Genomic DNA, 21,852 nt, shown 5'->3' on the forward strand with positions numbered 1-21,852 from the left:
ACACATGCACTTAAATGGCGTGCTGAAAACAGAGCTGTTTTTGACCAGGTAAAATGAGTGTTTTCTTACAATACTAATGAGAATTTATAATTAAAGTGTATTACAAACTTTTCATTTAGACCCTAAAGAATCATAATAACTTGTACAAAAATAGCATTATATGACCCCTTTAAAGTTCGACTTGTAGTGTCAATTAATGGGAAGGGTTTGAGTCTCGGTTCAGTTTTTATAGGGCAAAATGCACATGTTAATAAAACATTACACTCACTTCAATTCTTCTAGAGGTGCAGCAGGAACACGAATAGTTGGTACCGATCCTTTTTTCAGGAGCAGCTTCTTAGTAAATCCAGCTTTATACTGACCCTCGTTTATAAAGCAGTCTGGTGAGAAATAATTTGCGCAAACATGAAAGCATTGCTGTTGATCGTGGGTAATATTCCCTTCGAAAACAAAACTCAGCCACTGCGTCGTCAGTGGTTCGGATTTAGGAACATCAAAATGACTGGTTATTACACCCAAGAACAGAACACCACAATCGCTTAGACGCCATTCTGCTCCAGCGTATCAACAATGGCCGCGCGGACTATGATGACAGCTCGCTCAGTGCGGGTCTGTGTTGAAACGCTGCTGTCAATTAACAATCGTGGGAGGGGCGTCCGACCGTGTGACGTCACACGGTCAGACGGCTCGAATTGAGACGGGGGAAAACATATAAGGAGATTAAAAAAAGACCACTGGATGGATTTTTATCATTATATGATGGTTGTGTACAGGCACTGCCAACACACATTTCAGTACAATCAACTTGTAAAAGTGAATGTACCATTATATGACCCCTTTAAGCGATATTTATCAATATATCATTATGTTTGGACTAATTCTAAGAAACAAGAATGTGCAATAGATTGACGTAGATTGGCCCCATTTTGATGTTAACACAGTTGAGATTGAGAATATAATTCAGTTTTGGCCATCTACATCACCGTATCAAGCTACTATGCTCAGGAATAACTTTAAAATATGATATAAACAAATTGTATCCACCTTATTTTTAATGTAAAAAGTGGGTAAGGCCATTTGTAACTATGTGTCTGGCTTCCGGTCTCATCCGCTTTCAGTTATTTTAGCTGTAAAAACTGTCTGTTATTGTCACGTTTAGTGTTTGTTAGTTCATGTTTGCCTGTTAATTTGACCTAGTTTTCCCTGTGTTCAGTTCGAGTTTCCCTGTGTCTGTATCCCTTTCGTCTTGTCAGCTGGGTCTCGTTTCCCTGATCTGTTCTCTGTGTATTTAAGCCCTGTGTTTCAGTCTGTCGACGTTGCATTTGAGGTTGTTTTGTTCACGTTTCTTTGAGCCTGTTTGTGAGTTTTTGAGTTTGGTTAATAAACACTGCTGCAATTTAGATCATGCATCCTTCCCTGCTTCAACCTGCCCGTGACAGTTATGCGGCTTGATATTGCAAACTGTTATTTGTTATAATATTATTTTCATTTGTTATCATAATCATAAATGCTAGGTTGTAGCGCAAATTATTTGACCATTTAAAGCATTTCTGTTTGTTTTCCAGTTATTTATCTACAGTGGCTAAAGCGTTGGAAGTTTACACACATTTACAGAAAAAAGCTTAATTCCACATTGCAAAAAAAGTTGAATAAACATCCCATACGGCAAGTTCTTATAGTATATCCTCTCTTCTCAACTCTGTTCTTTAAAATTGTTGAACAGGTGTTACCACATTCTGTTATTTACAGTCTCAGTGGTTTACAAAATATACATGTGGTGTGATAAACATTTGATAGCTGGCTTTTAAGGTTTTTGTAAAGCCTCTCAGGCATTTTGTATCACTGGGCTCCTACTCTTAGAGCACAGTAATAGAGAGCTGAATCTGACAGAGTTACACCATTAATAGTGAGTTCGGTGGATGTTTGGGATGTAGTCGACTGAAACCGATCGTCTGTTTTATCCCCTCCTCCACTTGATCGAGCACCTTTCCACAGTAAATACTGAGGTTCTGTATTATTAGGATACTGTCTGAACCAGTAAAGATAGACATAACTGCTGCTTGTATCATATGAGCATCTCAGTGTCACAGACTCTCCTTCTTTACTGATTATTGCTTCCTTGTCTTTTGGTCCAATGCTGTCAGGTAATACACCTGGATATAAATATAGACAACAAAACAGTCCATTTAATAAAGCCGAAGCAAAGTGTATTTTTGTAATTGTATAGCTTGAAGTAGTGTTTATCATTGCTTAAAACACTGCTTAAAAATGTGAAATTTTGACTTTGACTTAAAAATTTGAATTTGACTTAAATAATCAAATAATCAAAAGAGTGCTTTACCTGATACTGTTATGACAATCAGTAGTAGATGTCTCTCCATGTTCATGCTTTTGATCTGTTCAGATTTATGTTTTGAGTTTTACTTGCTGAATTACTATACTTGGAGAGGTGGTCTGTTGTTTATTAATAATATGGGTGTAGCTAGTGACATCATGTCCCCCCACTCCCAACCCTCACCCACCACACACACACACACACACACACACACACACACACACTATACTGTAGCTGATGAAATGTAGGTGAGTTGTAACACTTAGCAAAATATGGATGGAACATTTTTTTGCATTAATTTATTGTACATTAATCAAATACATTATACAAAGTATGCTTAAAAAACTGTTTAAGTAGGTGAAAAGCTTGTGTATAAGTTGTAAATAATACAAAGATTATTCGAGTATTTTGCAAGAAAACACTATTTCAGTCTATTTACTTCAAAATGTCACGTTTAATTAATTCGGTGTGTTACTTACTTTTTCTTTGTAATTGTGAAATTTACTAGCAATTCCTGAGTGAAAATGGTTTCAAACCAAACCAGTTTTTTCCCGGTGTATATCACATTAAACTAGACAATCTGCTGATTTAAAGAGACCAGTTCTGTCATTCATCAACATGGTGCAACGTGATCTCATGAGAGTACGTGTGTATTTTTACGTAAAGTGTAATTCTACCATACGTACATTTACTTACGTTTTATACACACAGAAACGTATAATACTGACGTATTTACAGCTCTAAAACGTAAACTATTTACGTATTAACAGCACAAAAACGCAAATTATTTACGTATGAACAACTCTACCGACGTACATATTTGTACGTAGGCTATTCTTATTTATGCATATTAAAATCGTGGCATTAATGTTTTGACTCTATTGCATTCAAATGTCTTATCAATTACGTTTTCAGTCGCATTTATTATTATTAAATGCAGTTTACTCAAGAAATAGGCTAATAACCATTCGCTCTGTTCGTGCCTTCTGCTGGAAACTCGTTTTGTAGGATTAGCCTACATGCAGTTACACAAGAATACACTTTAAAACCTTAAAAATACCTTATTTAACCGTTTAACCATTTTGTAATATTTAGTTTATTTACAGTGAGACACAAAATGCGTTTTCTCCAATAGAACAATAATACACCAAAACCCAACATAAATTCACAAAAGACATCAATTTTATTAGCTTGATAATCCAAATCTTTAGAATCCATACGTTTGCAAGAAAGAGATCCAAATTCAGCCCTTTATCCAGTGACTGATCATCTCCATTTCACAGGCTATCAGCAGCTCAGTCCGTAACCGTCAAATTCCGCGCTCGTGATGAATTCAAATTCAAAAATTGCGCCCTCAAGAAGCGTTACGACATGTTTTACGGCAGTGATATCAAACGGTCATTGGCTCTCGCCACAGATTGCGACATGCCGTATTTCAGTCGGTAAACTACATTTGAAATGCAGAAGCGCGCGCGCCTTCACACAGAGCGAAGCCGGATTAACATTTTCTTGGATTAATAACTTAAATTCTGCTCTGTACCTCATTCAAAACTATTATACTGAAAGAGAGGACTGTGACTGCAACACATCGTCATGTGAACGACTTTTGGTACCGGTTTTGACATGTTCGCAATAAATAAATTATTGTGATTACACGTATGTTGTAATTTTTCTCCATAATTGTAGCCTGTAGTTATGTAGTAGCCTGTAGTAAATGTAGTTTATAATTGTAGCCTGTAGTAAATGTAGTTTTAAGAAATTGTTATGGGTAGGTTTAGGGGTAGGAAATCTTTTAATGCTATATTGTTAATAAAATTGCCATTTCCCACACATCTCTGTACGTTTTGTCCTTTTTATATTCTGTATAAAATGGGTAACGTTATGTTTAGGTTTGGGAGTGGGGTTAAGGGATCTTCCATTTATCTATAAAACGGTATTTAAGGTAAATTATACAGATATCTTAATGATATGATCTATCCAAACGTACAAAACGTACGTTTTCTATCTTTGAAAATTACGTATTAATACTACGTATTAACAATGAGACCAGGCTGTCATATAAATGCATTTATGGATATACGTTGAATCTATACGTATTTTAAGTTGTAATACGTAAATATAGATACGTATCGAACCTGAAATAACGTCCATATGATACGTAAAGTCACTATAATACGTAAATATATATACGAATCGGATCGTTTTTATTTACGTCTAAATATGTACGTTTCGTGTGTGAGATCAGGCTGCATGGTCACAATACAACTAAACCAGACATGAAATGTTATTTTCCTACATCTGATTTGTTATTTATTTTTTGGCCTGGAAATCAGTGGTTTCACTCCTGTAGCTCATTTTTTAAATTGATACAACACAAACTGTTTCACTCGCCTGTTTCCCCTATATACTGTAGGATTCTTTCTTTTGATTTTGTGTGAGAGAGAGACATCCTGTTCACACTGTGGGCCTCAAAGCGCAGTAATACACAGCAGAGTCAGACACTCGCAGTCTCTGCATTATCAAGGGGACTGAATTTGATGCTTTCACTTCAGAGGAAAATCTCTCCTGGTACTCTGTTCCATTAACTCCTCCTCCATATGAATTCCTTTGTAACACAAATTTAGGAGATTCATCTAATCTCTGTATGTACCAGAAGAGCTCTTGTGATGTTGAGGTTGTAGTATATTTGCAGTCTAATGTTATCAATTCTCCCTCAAATCCAGTAACATGTGTAAGTGGCTGATCAACTGTGTCTTCTGATTGACATCCTGGTAACAAACAAGAATAATTCTGTGACAATCAGCGGTATCATGTAGAAATAAAACCAAACAGTCAAAGAGTAACATATTTCATTCACATACCAAGAATAACTAATCCAAAAATGATGAATGTCTCCAGTGGCGTGCACAGGGGGGGGGCCGGGGGGGCTCAAGCCCCTGCCCCTTTTGTCTCAAAATGTATTGTGCCCCTCTCTGATAAATGTAAATAATAATTATTATTAAAATAAATATTATAATAAATAACAATACACTTATACACCATTGCCACGAACAATAATAATACAAACAAATATTAAATATTATTTTTTTGGCGGAAGTATTTGGCGGAGGTGAAGTGGCAGTAGGCGGAGTTCTTTTTTTCCGCGCTATGTACGCAGCAGTTCGCCGCGAGTCTTCAAACTGCACGGCAGCAGGTAACATTAAGCTAATACGGAAAAGTTTCATTTATCCTACCATGCTACTGTAAAAGTTGCGGCAGCATGTGAGTTATGCTTAACAATCATAAAAGTATTACTCAATTTCAGCCGCATTCTGAGTCTGACAATGTCATTCGTTTTTGTCCAGGCCATAGCAAGTGTTCTTAGCTTGGGGAAATACATCTAGTGAAAGGAAATTTCATGTCCAAGGAAAAGTCCATGTCCAGCTCTAAATTGTAAGGAATTTATATCTTTGATTTCATAGTAGGCCTACACTTTACAATGAGGTTTATTTGTTTATTATTCATATTAACTAACATTAACTAATCATGCAAAACAACTAAAAACATTACAGATCATGTACAAAGTAAAAAATTATCAATTGCCAGAAAGTATCCAAGGGTTGTTCACAGAAAGAGAATGCCAACATGACTTAAGGGGAACTTGTATATTCAAAAAGAACATAGGACCAATGCAAAATACCATTGCATTTCAGTTAAAGGTGTAAATCTATGGAATAGCTGTCATGAGGAACTAAAAAAAAATATGTGGGGCACTTAATAAGTTAAAGAAACTATTTAAAAAATAATGCACTGAAACTATATGAAACCATTTAAAGAATGTTAAATGAACAAGCTGCTTTTGTTGTATTTGGATTGTGCAATGGTATTGCATAGGAAATACTAATGTTTTTGTATTCTGTTTATATTTGTTTGTCAACATTATAATGATGTAAGACAATAATTATTTTTAGTTTTATTTTTTATTAAAATATGAGATGTTTTAAAAAGGTAGGCATTATAAGCAAGAGCTTCAGCCTACACCTGTTTCAGACTGTGCTGTTGTTTGTTAGCTCAACTGTGTCTGAAACTAAACTAAACATTTGTTAGGCTACTGTAGGCCTTTGTTAATCTTAGTTAATAATACAACTTTTAATTGTTTGTTCATGTTATGTCACAGTCAGTGCATTAACTAATGTTAACAAATACAACTTTTGATTTTAATAATGTTTTAGTAAAGGCTGAAATTAATATTAATTAAGATGAATAAATTGTGTAGAAGTGTAGTTCATTATTAGTTCATGTTAACAAATTTAACTAATGAAACCTTATTGTAAATTGTTACTGATTTCATGATAGCTAACACTTTATTGAATACATAGGCCTACAATTTATAACATCAACATAACTAAACATGAATTCCTCATAATTACCGACTTGATTCTCTGTTTTGTTTGGTAATGTAAATAATAATTAGTTATATTATCATCATTTCCGAGAGAGGCTCTCTGACCTACTGCTGCTCTCCATCGAGTGAGATATTCCAAATAATTGTGAGGAATTGTGCTTTATACAGGTGATTTATTTTAAAAATAAATGTTTTTTAAAAAAAGTGCCCTTTTTGGTCCTTCCGCCCCTGCCCCTGAGGAGGTCTGTGCACGCCACTGAATGTCTCCTTGAGCCATTGTTTCATTGTTCTTCAAGATGATAGAGTGATACCCAAAGAACAGACAAATCAATCTGCAAAAACAGAGTAACTGAGAAAAGAGTGATTCAAAGCTATTATTATATAAGGAAGGGAGGAGCTCAAAACACTGTCAGATGCTCAATGTTATCAGTATCAGAAGAGAGTCCATTTCTCCCTCTCCTGGTTTCTTTTTGGAATTACAAATAGAAGTTTCATTTATTTTTGTCATGTTTCTTCATATTACCTAACACAGCACTGAGAGCACTTCTTTACAAATGTTGGGAGTTGTTTGGTGGAGGTGCAGTGAGGTCATACATCTTCCTTTAGTTATTTAATCTTTCTGGAAAAGTGTGTACATCACAGATATTGATTAAGATTAAGAATGTTTCAAATGTAACTAATTATTCTCTCAAGTCATTCTCAACAAAGTTCTTAAAGCAAAGATGATTTGCTTGCTGTTTTTTTTATTTTTTATTATTTCTATTAAGTCAGTCCATCACAAGTGGTCCAATAATATTCTTACTATAGATATGAAGAGATAATCAACTCTAAAATAAGGGATATTTTAGAAAAAAATGCACTTTCTGGCCCACAGTTTTCCCTGTGTTCAGTTCGAGTTTCCCTGTGTCTGTATCCCTTTCGTCTCGTCAGCTGTGTCTCGTTTCCCTGATCTGTTCTCTGTGTATTTAAGCCCTGTGTTTCAGTCTGTCGACGTTGCATTTGAGGTTGTTTTGTTCACGTTTCTTTGAGCCTGTTTGTGAGTTTTTGAGTTTGGTTAATAAACACTGCTGCAATTTAGATCATGCATCCTTCCCTGCTTCAACCTGCCCGTGACAGTTATGCGGCTTGATATTGCAAACTGTTATTTGTTATAATATTATTTTCATTTGTTATCATAATCATAAATGCTAGGTTGTAGCGCAAATTATTTGACCATTTAAAGCATTTCTGTTTGTTTTCCAGTTATTTATCTACAGTGGCTAAAGCGTTGGAAGTTTACACACATTTACAGAAAAAAGCTTAATTCCACATTGCAAAAAAAGTTGGATAAACATCCCATACGGCAAGTTCTTATAGTATATCCTCTCTTCTCAACTCTGTTCTTTAAAATTGTTGAACAGGTGTTACCACATTCTGTTATTTACAGTCTCAGTGGTTTACAAAATATACATGTGGTGTGATAAACATTTGATAGCTGGCTTTTAAGGTTTTTGTAAAGCCTCTCAGGCATTTTGTATCACTGGGCTCCTACTCTTAGAGCACAGTAATAGAGAGCTGAATCTGACAGAGTTACACTGTCAATAATGAGCTCAGTGGAGGTTTGGGATGTAGTCGACTGAAACCGACGGTCTGGTATATTATCATTTCTGCTGAATGATCGAGCACCTTTCCACAATAAATACTGAGGTTCTCTATTAGGAGACTGTCTGAACCAGTAAAGCCAAACATTATTGCTGTTTGTATCATATGAGCATCTCAGTGTCACAGACTCTCCTTCTCTCCTGATTATATTCATATCTTCGTCACTTGGCCCAATGCTGTCAGCAAACACACCTGGAAGTAATATAAGACACTTCACAAATCCAATTATTTCAATGAAACTAAAAAGGAGACATACAAACACACATGCATATAACTGATGTAAAATTTACTCTGTACTCATTGATATGATGCACTGCTTAACATGTAGAATGGTTAAAAGTGTGATTTACCTGATATAATTATGAGGATCAATAAATACCTCTCCATGTTGATATTTCAGATCTGAACTGTTTTTGAAAGTGTGGAAAATTGTACTTTGTTGTTTTGAATGATAAATTATACCATACTTTATACTGTATATAAATAGGTATGAATGCCCTAGAACTGATATGCTTTATATTAATAATGTGGGTGTGGCTTGTGATAAAAGACCCGGGGCCTCAAAGCACAGTTATACACACCAGAGTCAGACACACACACATCCTGGATTGTCAGTGGAAATGATTCTGATGACACTTTAGAGAGAAATCTTTCCTGCAACTCAATGTCATGATCTCCGTCATATTTGTTTTTCCTCATCATGTATTTAGGAATGTTGCTTGATACCAGAAAAGGTCTGGTGTTGTTGTATTGTGACTGATCCTCCTTCAGGTTTAGTTACATGTTTATCTGGCTGATTAACAGTATCCTCTGGTCTGCATTCTGAAAATATATGATAATAATGTTACAAAAATGGTATTATTCATTAAAATATAACGTAAATTTACGAAGTAAGTTTACATACCAAGAATAAATAATGCAAATATTAAAGGGATAGTTCACTTTGAAATAAAATTTTGGTATGTTTTAGCTTACCTCAAGGGCATCCAAGATGTAGGTGTCTTTTTTTCCGCAGTAGTTTCAATTTTGATATTTTTAGGTCAAACCGTTCTTGTCTGACAGTCATATCATGCAGGTCTATCACGGTCTCAAAGAGCATGCACAGAGTCCAAATTAAAACAATTCCCCATCGTCCAAATTAAACAATTCCCCATCGTAAGTACACATTGATGGCCTAAGACACGAAACGAGCGGTTTGTGTGAGAAAACAAACAGTATTTATATCGTTTTTACCTCTTATAACACAGCCACGTCCAAGTGATCTGAGGGCGCGAGCGCATCCTGGTGTGTGACACAAGATTGTAAGGGATGGTTCCCCCTGGTGGTGAATTCATTTAATTAAACACCTCACTTTTGAAGTTAATTTGTAACCTTTGAAATAATTTGTATTTTTTTGTTTTTTATTATATAAACCATGGAGTGCAATGTCCTTGACAGATATACACATATAATCAATTTCTGTGTATTTGAATCAAGATGAGTAATCAGGTGAGATCATGTGATTTCCAGTCAAACATCTCTGTTTCTCTTAGTAGATTCTTCATAAGGTTTTAGCCTTATAAACGAATTTTAGGACTTATACATTACTCTTAATACATTTATTGGATGAATCATATTTTTCAGACAGACTCAAGCAGATGTAGATATCAAATGATAATGTAATGTTTAGTCACACATTTGTCAAGCTGTGATGTACTAAAGTCATGTGGGATGTTACATTTCTAGAAGAATATGTACAGTATTATATTATGTTATTTTTTTATCTCTTTCACTTTATTTCATTTAGCTTAAACTTGAATAACATTTCATTTGTAACCACACATAGGTGTTTCCACCAGTGTAATTATATTATGTGAATTATAGATTGTGGATTTGATGTGAGATCGAAGTGAAGTTCAGTTTTTCTAGAGCTTCACATATACTGTATCACTGGGCTCCAGAGCACAATAATAGAGATCTGAATCTGACATTTACCATTAAAGGGGCATTCCACCCATTTGAACATTGTTTTTTATTTAAAGTGGGTCATATATGTAGTCGAAATGTAAAATAAATTTTGAATTTGGTGCCTTCGTGACCGAGGAAAGACAAAAAATAACTTCAGGACGCATTTGTATGAAAGACAACAACTCCCACAATGCACCACATTGCACAGCTCCGCAAGCCACTCCCACTAATCCAGAAAGCGCATATCTGCCTATAAGAGAAATCACTCTTCCGTCTACAAGGCTAGCTACCACCAGAGCTTGAAATTCATTTCACACAAAATGTCTAGTTAGTTGGCGAACTCATTAGTGCATTACTCCTCGTTTGTATTTCTTTCGAAAAGGTGAATTATTGCATGGTACCTGGATGTTCAGTCAGAACATATGCGGTGCGAAACTAGGATAACGTTAGTTCACAACACAAACGTCCGTATCCTCGTCTGATTCAGAGATTTCGTCCAGGAGAAATTGTCATCGTTGAAATTCTTTGCCGCAGACGGACTCTATCTCTGTGTTCGTAGCGGTTCGTAGTTGCATAGTGAGATCACCGGCGCCACCAGTCCGCCCTAACTCGAGCCAGTCCGGGCTCCTCGTCCGCGGCAGGCAGGTCTTCTGCCTCGGCTGCTCTTCGCTATAATGCGGCTTGTAAAGGTAGCCACAAACACCTGATTCAAGCATCAGACTTCCGAAATCCTCTTCTTCTATATCATATTGAGCACTCTCCTCCGCTATTGTCATAACTTTACATCTGTCTCCACAGCGTCTGTTAGCTTAGCTTCAAACAAGATGGAGGATATTGCTTTCAGTTTCAGAGAGTAAAGTCCCACCCACTGATCTGTAATAGGTCTGTAGCGTGAGCGGGTCCCCCCCCCCCTGGGAAAGATGAGGAACTAGTGCTTGTAGTCTCAACAGAAATCCCCCCCTCTTACACTTCCTCCTACAATGACGTCAAATGACGATTTTTGCGTCATTGTAGGAGGAAGTGTAAGAGGTAAATAACGGATTTCTCCCGTCTCAGGGGAAAATGAGAGAGTGTTGCACGACCATTCAATAGTATGACTGGGTTTCTAACAATGCAAAGCTTAATGCAAATGTGTGGAGTGTCCCTTTAATCATGAGTTCAGTGGATGTACAATATGTGATGTAGTCGACTGAAATCGAGGATCAGCTTTCCAAACAACGAGCATCTTTCCACATTAAATACTGTTTGAGTCACAGTGGGCCTCAGAGCACAGTAATACACAGCAGAGTCAGACACACACACATCCTGGATTGTCAGAGGAACTGTTCTTGATGTGGAGTCCAATGTTGCAGAAAATCTCTCCTTAAAATCAGGCTCAGTAGATCCTTCAAAAAAAAAAAAAAAAAAAAAAAAAAAAAAGATTAATTTTTAGCATGAACGTTGGTGATTTGTTTGGGAGCTGTTTGTACCAGAAGAGATAAACATCTGTATTTGCAGCTCTGGTAGTGTAATTACACATTAAAGTTATTTGATCCTCTTCATTTGCAGTCAGTTTTCGTGAAGGTTGTTCAACTCTTGCCCCCAGTTTATAGTTTATTTTAAACTATTAATAATTTACATGTATTAAATAACTCACATATAAACAAATGATATACTGTAATTGTGTTACACAAATATAGTGTTCTTCCTTATTAAAGTCCTGTGCTGTGAAGAAAAGTTTAATAATTAATCACCCATTTTTTCATTGTGATAAATTAATATTTTGATGTGTGTGTTCTAATAATTGTGTCTCTCTGTCTTTACTGTAGCTCTCTGTTTCCTCTCTGCTGCTCTTCTCTTGATATTTCAAGTCTTCAAGTAGGTAAGTCTGTTGAGGGATTGAGGGATTCTGCCCCCCAGTGCTGAATTTGATCATTTTAAAACAATTCAACACACACATTCAACGCTATGAATCACTCTAACCTTTACATAAAATATAGAAATATATAATGTAGAGCGAGGCGGTTGTTATAGCGAATACAACCCCGACAGGCTGATCAGGACCCCGACGTGAAGTGGCTTTACCCACTTATTACATGGCTACCTACCAAATAAATCAATAATTTGACACAAAATATTGATTTAAAAAGGAGTTTATTGATTTAAAAACAATTGTATTGCTTCCGCTAAAGAAAATAGTCCGTTCCGTCTCTACGGTTAGAATCCTGCGTCCATAGCAACGCTCTGTTTTTCATGGCAACGGTGTGTTATACTTAGCAGCGGTCTGTTATCAAGAAATAATTCTACATTAGAATTATTCTACATTAGAAACGCATTCTACATTAGAACTCAACCAAGCCATGTAATAAATAGAAATAAATACTTGTGGATGTAAAGCATCATGCTAAATGTTGATTCAATGTCAATATTTGTGAAGGTTTGGAATGTCTTCACCTTTGTGAAGGTTTGGATTTTTAGCCTGTATAACAATTGCATTTTAAAAGTGTGAATGCGTACACAAGGTTTTTGTATAGTGTTGAGTGTGTTTGAGTCACAGTGGGCTTCAGAGCACAGTAATACACAGCAGAGTCAGACACACACACATCCTGGATTGTCAGAGGAACTGATCTTGATGTGGAGTCCAATGTTGCAGAAAATCTCTCCTTAAAATCAGGCTCAGTAGATCCTTCACCAACTGTAAATTCACTCAGAATGAGTGTTGGTGATCTGTTTGATAGCTGTTTGTACCAGTAAAGATATGCATTTGTATATATGGTAGAGTAATTGCACAGTAGAGTGACTTGATCTTGTTCATTTGCAGTCATTTCTCCTGAAGGTTGTTCAACATTGTCTTGTGCCCGGCACACTGGAAAATAGATTTACATTATTCATGTGCATATATTGAGTATTTCACGCAGATAGTAGTGTGAATTATGAAATAATTCTTACCAAAAATGAAAAGCGAAATAATCACCCATTTTGCCATTGTCAATTCAAGTTAAAAAGGGAGACTATTTTAACAGAAATTCCCAGAAGTATTTTCTGTCTCTGTTTCTCTTTAAAGTCTCAGATTCTTCATTAGGTTCAGCCTTATATAAGAATTTGAGGAATGATGCCTCCTTGTGGTGAGTTTGAATAGAGTTTGCTGAGCTGAACCATTTAAATTAAATTCATATTCTGACATAAGTCACAGTGTGTCTAATGTCAGAACCAATTAATCAGAATAAATAAGAAATAAAATTAAATTTATTGGACATGTTAGTTTGCATATGAAGATACTTTAGGCAGACTTCACACAAGAGACTTTGCAGAGGAGATATCAGATGATAATATACAGTTTTTTTACAATCACTTTGGCTGTCTATTGTTCAAAACATTGCATTGTGCATTCACATCTTTAAAGAAATCTTGCACTTGCACAATCATTGGTTCAAAAAACAAATTTACTGTGAAATACCATTGAAACATAACTATAGATCACCCACACACAAGCAACCGATAGTTTCACTGTGTCATTGTTCATACAATCATTAAATATTGTAGAACAAAATGTGATACAGGTTTCATTATGGTACTACATGTACAGTAAATACATCTCTGTAAAAGTACTACATGATACTACAGACAGTGGAATCATTGAACAAAGTTTGTAATATATTGATGCAAAACACTACAGTACAATCACAACATAGGTTTATTTGAATCAAAGCAAAAATAATTAGCTATGAAATAGAAAAGAAAAGACAGTACTGTAAAACATCAAATGCAGTGTTCCTCAACTTGCTTGCTTGTACTGTAAGAAACAGAACAGGAGTGATTATCTATACAGTGCAGTGCTGTCAATGCTGTAAATAGGCTGAAAAGGTGCACAGTATTTGGGACCATAGACACAGTGTCTGATGAAGCATTATGATAAAATATTAGGCTACATCCATGGATATTGTAGTCTAATTGGTTCATGTTCCACGCTAATTGGTGACAATGAATCTCTTTATCTTGAAACTTTCATGATTTAGTAAACATGGAAGATTGTTTGTCTGTTTGCATACAACTATGCATTAAGAGTAATGCAACAGTTTCTTATCATTTTGAGCAGTTGTATCAATTGATAGTTAGATCATTGTAAGGAAATGAATAGACACTCATTTGAAATGTAATGTGTGAATTGCCTTTTGAAATAGTAGTACTTTGATGTTAAGTTGTGTCATATTGAACAGGTGATTTTTGTTGAATGAACAAATGATCTAAGTTTTATGTGTATTGTACATCAAGATTCTGAAAATAGTAGCAAAGTGATTGTAAAAAAACTGTAATATTTACTCAAATTTATCAAAATGGTTGCGATAAATAACTGTAATTCAGTAAGTATTCTACTATATTAAGTTTTTACTTTTCATTTCCCTTACAGTAACCACAAACAGGTGTTTCAACAAGTGTAATTATATTATGTGAATTATAGATTGTGGGTTTGATGTGGCTTGACATCAAAGGGGGAAAATTAATATGAGTTTTTGTACAGCTTCACATAGACTTTGTATCACTGGGCTCCAACTCTTAGAGCACAGTAATAGAGAGCTGAATCTGACAGAGTTACTCCTTTAATAATGAGTTCAGTGGATGTTCGTGATGTAGTCGACTGAAAGCGAGGATCAGAGGGGTTCCCAGTACTGCTCCAATCACGAGCCTCTTTCCACATTAAATACTGAGGTTCTTCATTAAGATACTGTCTGTACCAGTAAAGTCTAACATAATTGCTGCTAGTATCATATGAGCAGCTGAGAGTCACAGTCTCGTCTTCCTTCTTTATGATGAGAGTTTCTTTATTTGGCCCAATCTGGTCTGCAGTCATCACACCTAAAACAAAGAAAAAAGAAAATTACTCAGTCAATTTGCACAAAATGATTTGTTCTTCTACATCACTACAATGAATAAAGGGAGTCATTTTGTACCTGAAGTCAGAATTAAAATTAGAAACAGTTGTTTTTCCATGTTTACTATCTCATATCAGTGTAATAATGTTCTCTGTGCTCAGATGCTAATGCTTTAGTTCAATGCTCAAAGAAGAGGTGTGTTTCAGACCTTTTTTGGTTTCAGACGCAGGGGATTGGTTGGAGGTGACAGTTTTGAGCACAAGCCTTAAAAGAAAGCATTCAGAACGTGTGTGATGGAGACATATGTGTGCTGATTAAAAACCAGACACACCAACACATCCATGGATAATAGAACTGCACTCTGTAAAAAAAAAAAAAAAGATAAATAAATAGATAAAAAAAATAGAGATAAAAATAATGAAAATAATTTAAACACTGATCTGCTCTGCTTTAGTAGAACGTCACATTATTACACTATACAAGTTCTCATTATTTATTTATTTATTACTGATAGGATTCTTACTTTCTGAAATATAATTTTTAATGGATTAGTGTTACTTTGGCAAAGTTGGAGAGTTTTTATTTTTTGGCATGTTTTTGTATGAGTGTTGAGTGTGTTTGAGTCACAGTGGGCCTCAGAGCACAGTAATACACAGCAGAGTCAGACACACACACATCCTGGATTGTCAGAGGAACTGATCTTGATGTGGAGTTCAATGTTGCAGAAAATCTCTCCTTAAATTCTTCCTCAGTAGTTCCTTCACCAAATGTATATTTATTCAGAATGAACGTTGGTGATCTGTTTGGGAGCTGTTTGTACCAGAAGAGATACACATCTGCAATTGCAGCTCTGGTAGTGTAATTACACATTAAAGTTATTTGATCCTCTTCATTTGCAGTCAGTTTTTGTGAAGGTTGTTCAACTCTGTCTTGCCCCAAGCTCTCTGGAAAACACATTTAACTATTACTCATTTACATATATTAATTAACTCACATATAAACTAAAATATTAAAGTGTAAATTATCTTTCTTACCAGAAATCTGTGCTGTGAGGAAAAGAGTACTAATCACCCATTTTTCCATTGTTGAGATAAAGATATTAATATTTTAACATGTTGTAATGAATGTGTCTCTCAGTCTTCTGACTGTAGATCTCTGTTTCCTCTGTACTGCTTTTCTGTTGATATTTCAGGTCTTCAAGTCATGTCTCTGAAGACACTTTGAGGAATACTGCCTCCCTGTGGTGAATTTATATATTTCTAACATTTTTTTCAAAGTGACAATGTGAAATAAAATCAAAGCAATGAACCAAAGCAGTAACACAATACACCAGAATACCCTGTCACATGCTCCTGGAGGAGGTGTGGAGGCTGTTTTTGGATATTGCAGTGTTTTAAAGATTGTGACATACAAACAAGATTTGGGACTGTATTCAAAGGGGTCCTATTGTGCTTTTTTACTTTTTAAACCTTAGTTAGTGTGTAATGTTGCTGTTTGAGCATAAAAAAGATCTGCAAGGTTACAAAGCTCAAAGTCCACTCCAAAGGGAGAAACTTTATTTTACAGAATTCACTTTCCAAGAAATGAAAGCTTTAGTGTAAGTTCTGCCAGGAAGACTCAATTGTTGCGTCACTTATTACCTTCTCATCTAACCAATCGTGTTCTAATACTCGTAGTAATTACTCTAGTCAAATTTATCAAAATGGTTGCGATGAACAACAGTAATTCAGTAAGTATTCTACTATATTAAGTTTTTCATTTCCCTTACAGTAACCACACACAGGTGTTTCAACAAGTGTATATTATGTGAATTATAGATTGTGGGTTTGATGTGGCTTGACATCAAAGGGGGAAAATTAATATGAGTTTTTGTACAGCTTCACATAGACTTTATATCACTGGGTTCTAACTCTTAGAGCACAGTAATAGAGAGCTGAATCTGACAGAGTTACTCCGGTAATCTTGAGTTCAGTGGATGTTTGTGATGTAGTCGACTGAAATCGAGGATCAGAGGGGTTCCCACTTGTAGAAGCTGATCGGGCAGCTTTAAATATTAAATACTGAGGTTCACTATTAGCATACTGTCTGTACCAGTAAAGATAAGCTAAACTGCTGCTTGTATCATATGAGCAGCTGAGAGTCACAGTCTCGTCTTCCTTCTTCATTATGAGAGTTTCTTTATTTGGCCCAATCTGGTCTGCAGTCATTACACCTAAAAAAAAAAAAAAAAAAAAGCAAAATCATTTGTAAGTCAATCATTTGGATAATTCTGAATACCACTGTAAGTAATTAAGAGTGATATTGTACCAGAAATTTGAATTAAAATCAGAAAAAGGTGTTTTCCCATGTTTATAGGTCAGATCAGTTGTGTGTTAATTTTCTCTGTGCTCTGAGCTGTAGCTTTGTGTTACTGAGCATCTGCAGTTTCACTCATAAACACACCGGAACTGCTTTCAGTGTGATGCTCCGCGTCTCAGGTTTTTGCTCTGCCATTGCCTAGAGGAAAACTTATGCAACTGCGATAAATTATACATTTATTTATTTATTTAGCAGATGATTTTTCATAAGAAAAATACAAATATGAATGATTAATGAGCCAATAATATTAGTGCTATGATACAAGATCTTAACATGTCTAGTACTGATCTAGAGTAGAGGTGTATTAAACAGTATAATTATAATAGTTAGCAAGGTCAATGTCACAAATTTGATAATAGTGACCTAAAAATAGTTCTAAAATCTAAAACCTAAAAATCTTAAATAATTCTGTCACCCACAGTGGGCTGCAGAACACAGTAGTACGATTGTCAGAGGAACTGATCTTGAGTCCAATATCCAAAGAAGGAGCTAATGATCCTGTAATGAGGCTTGATAATGAATATGTGGTGCATATGGTTACGCAAAAGCATTACAAAATGAGAATCAAGTTTAATTTTTCCTCCTAAGAAAATAAAGTATGCATACTGTTTCTTCTCTCCCTGCATATTTTATTTTGTGTTGTTTTATTTATTTTTATAAATGCTGGTAGAAGTTACAATGTGAAATTTTCACTTTCACTTACAGCACATAATAATGACTTTAATGTTGGGTTTGTACAAAGTTATTATATCTAATTTTAAACATGGGCCTTTGAATGTGTTCTATCACTCTTGTTGTAAGTGTCTGAATTGGCAGGGAATGTTATTATTTTAATTGTTATGTGCTTTAGTCTGTTAAGTAGAAGGCACAAATGCCTTTTCGGTTGTGTCAGGTTTTTGTACAGTGTTGTAGTGTTTCCTGTGACTGTGGGCACCAGAGCACAGTAATACACAGCAGAGTCTTTCAGAGCAGCAGAGGAGATCTCCAGATACACATAGTTTTCTTTTTCTTTTCTGACCTCAGTGGTGAATCTGGAAGACTTCTGAGCTTCTTTAGCACCATCTGAGATGAGCTCAAGGAATTCAGGAGCTGATCCGGGATACTGACGGTACCAGTGAAGAGTAAATGCAGAGGAATAACTGCAGGATAATTTAACACTTGAACCCTCGACAGCAAACTCCTCTGTTTCGGTTGGTTTAATTTCATTTCCATACGTTGCATCTGCAAAAGTAGATCAAATCTTTAATGAACTGGTGTTTCAATTGAATCTATTTGAGATGTATTAGCATACAATGCAATATACAACATAAAGGAATATATTTTATACTTGACAAGTATTCTGGCTGCTCAGAATAATTGATGTAGATGCAAAACACAAAACACTTTATTACTTACATGAAAAGGCAGAAAGCAGAATGATAGAATGGAGTATCATTGTGTGTGTTTCTTATGGTCTGTCTTAAGTTTAACAATATCTCACCAAATATCAAAGCTTTAAACCCTCCCTCTTCCAGAGAGCTCTATGAGAGAGCAGATCAGTTTCATGTTCATAGTCCACAGTGTCATCACTATTGCAATAGTGAATAACACCCTCTTGTGGTTACTTACAATCTCTGTCGTATTATATAAATCCACAGATCTCAACCTACAGAATATGATCTGCCTTATTTTGCTCATACTTTGGCTGTTACAGTATTTTAGATACATAAACCATCAGCAGATATTCTCAGTTTAGATGTGTATATGTACATGTGTAGATGTGTACATATGTAGGTGTGTATATGCACAAATTTAGGGATTTATTTTTAGTGGTGCTAAAACAGGTATTCATCTGGTTCTGTGGTTGGCACAACATAGACAAAAAAGCAAGTTGAACTGTTTAGTCAGTGATTTACATCCTAGAGTACAGTGTAAATATCATTAATAGTATTAAGAAAAATAAGCATACTTTATCATATCACTGCTTCAATAGTTTTCACCTTCACATGTGACCCTGGACCACAAAACCAGTCACATGGGTCAATTATTTTTTTTAAATTGAGATTTATACATCATCTGAAAGCTGAATAAATACGCGTTTTATTGATGTATGGTTTGTTAGGATAGGATCATATTTGGCCGAGATACAACTATTTGAAAATCTGGAGGGCGCAAGAAAAAGTGAAACATTGAGAAAATCACCTTTAAATTTGTCCATTTATTTTCGCGCTTTTGCGGCATTCACTCACAAAAATAAATGTTTTATATATTTAAAGTTGGAAATCTACTAAATATCTTCATGGAACATAATCTTTACTTAATATCCTAATGATTTTTGGCATAAAAGAAAAATCGATAATTTTGACCCATACAATGTATTGTTGGCTATTGCCACAAATATACCCGTGCTACTTGTGACTGGTTTTGTGATCCAGGGTCACATATTTATTTATATATTATAAATTCATAATCTACCTTTAATTCAGATAGATTTTCATGGTAGGAAGTTAGTTGTGCACGTTCAGCTGTCAGGTTTTTGTACAGTGTTCTTGTGTTTCCTGTGACTGTGGGCCTCAGAGCACAGTAATACACAGCAGAGTCTGACACACGCACATCTTGGATTGTCAATGGAAATGATTTGGAAGTTGTGTCGAGATCGCTGTTAAATCTATCCTTGAACTGGTTGTCTTTAGTACCGAATCTGTTCAGCATGTATTCTGGAAATCCATTCACTTTTTGCTGGTACCAGAAGAGATATGGTGAAACATCAGTGGTTTCATATTGACAGCTGATTGTTACAGCTGCTCCTTCAACAGCAGCTTGAAATGCACTTTGTTCAACTCTGTCCTGAGAATCACATCCTGTAATGTATAACATCACTGATGAGGATCTCATATTCATATTAGAGGATTATTACAGCATGTACTGTATATACTTACAGAATTTGACTTACCCCAGAAATATGTGAGAAAGAAGACTACAATTTTGTGCCAGTTTGCCATCACAGAATTGTTAAATAATACTTGTTTGAAACAAAAACTTGTTGAAGTCTACGGTAGACTCTTGTTTCAGCCTCTCTTTGATAAAGTTGTACTAACACTTTCACACATGCAGAGAACTGCAGGAGGAGTCTGACTGCACCACAGTTCCTGAATATTGAATGTCTCCTCCTCCTTAAGAATTTTTGCTCTGTTTTTGAGACTTTTCAATGTTCTGATGTTTGTTTTCTCAGTCTCTTCACAGTTTTTGGTTCAAACACAGATCCACTATTTTTCTAGAAGATAGAAGATGGAGCACTTAACATTATTGTACTTACAGTAGGTATATGTGAAAAATAAGAGACTTGCATTAAAAGATTGTATTTAATGTTGCTCAACTACTATTGTTTTTACTATAATTTAATTACTATTGAGTATTGATTCATTATGGTTTGTCACCAATATATGTCAGAGAAATGTGTTTTTGTATGAGTGTTGAGTGTGTTTGAGTCACAGTGGGCTTCAGAGCACAGTAATACACAGCAGAGTCAGACACACACACATCCTGGATTGTCAGAGGAACAGATCTTGATGTGGAGTCCAATGTTGCAGAAAATCTCTTCTTAAATTCAGGCTCTGTAGTTCCTTCACCAAAGGAAAATACACTCAGAATGAATGTTGGTGATCTGTTTGATAGCTGTTTGTACCAGAAGATATAAGCATTTGTAGCTGTGGTAGAATAATTGCACAGTATAGTAACTTGATCTTGTTCATTTGTATTCATTTCTGTTGAAGGCTGTTCAACATTGTCTTGTCCCTGGCACACTGGAAAAAAGATTTAACTATTTAGAATTTACATATATTGAGTACTGTAACTAAAACAGATACTGAGGTGTAATTGATTGTCTTTCTTACCAAAGTCCTGTGTTGTGAAGAAAAGAGTAATAATAATCAGTTTTTGCATTGCTGAGATAAAGAGATTATTTTAATATATTCTAATGAATGTGTCTCTCTGTCTTTACTGTAGCTCTGTTTCCTCTCTGCTGCTCTTCTCTTGATATTTCAAGTCTTCAAGTAGGTCCTCTCATGCACAGTTGATGGCACTTTTAAAGGATGCTGCCCCCCAGTGGTGAAATTATGTATCTTTAACTCATAACCACTTTATGTATACATTTTGTAGCAGTGCATACAGACGACACACTTTTTTGAAATAATGTCATAGGGCTAGATTTACTAACAGCGTGCACTAGCGCAAACCCTCTTTTGGTGTTAAAAAACGTCAGGATTTCCTAAGACGTAGTGAAAAGCATTAGCAATGAAAGGGTGTGGACAGTTATTTTCACGCAAGGTGATTTACTAAAGCGAATTTAAAAAACGAGA

At 35.4% G+C, this 21,852-nt stretch overlaps 1 long non-coding RNA gene across 1 annotated transcript in view; it reads left to right on the top strand.

Moving 5' to 3' along the window:
- The window catches only part of LOC307161211, a 56,657-nt gene extending 41,199 nt beyond the window's left edge, over positions 1-15,458 (top strand). Inside the window, exons 4-5 of the long non-coding RNA XR_013821698.1 lie at positions 12,116-12,168; positions 15,381-15,458. This is a non-coding gene — a long non-coding RNA (uncharacterized lncRNA). The remainder of the gene's footprint in view (positions 1-12,115; positions 12,169-15,380) is intronic.
- Positions 15,459-21,852: the final 6,394 nt, after the last annotated feature.

The sequence above is a fragment of the Squalius cephalus genome, assembly GCF_949319135.1.
Source record: "Squalius cephalus genome assembly, chromosome: 7".
Lineage (NCBI taxonomy): Eukaryota > Metazoa > Chordata > Actinopteri > Cypriniformes > Leuciscidae > Squalius > Squalius cephalus.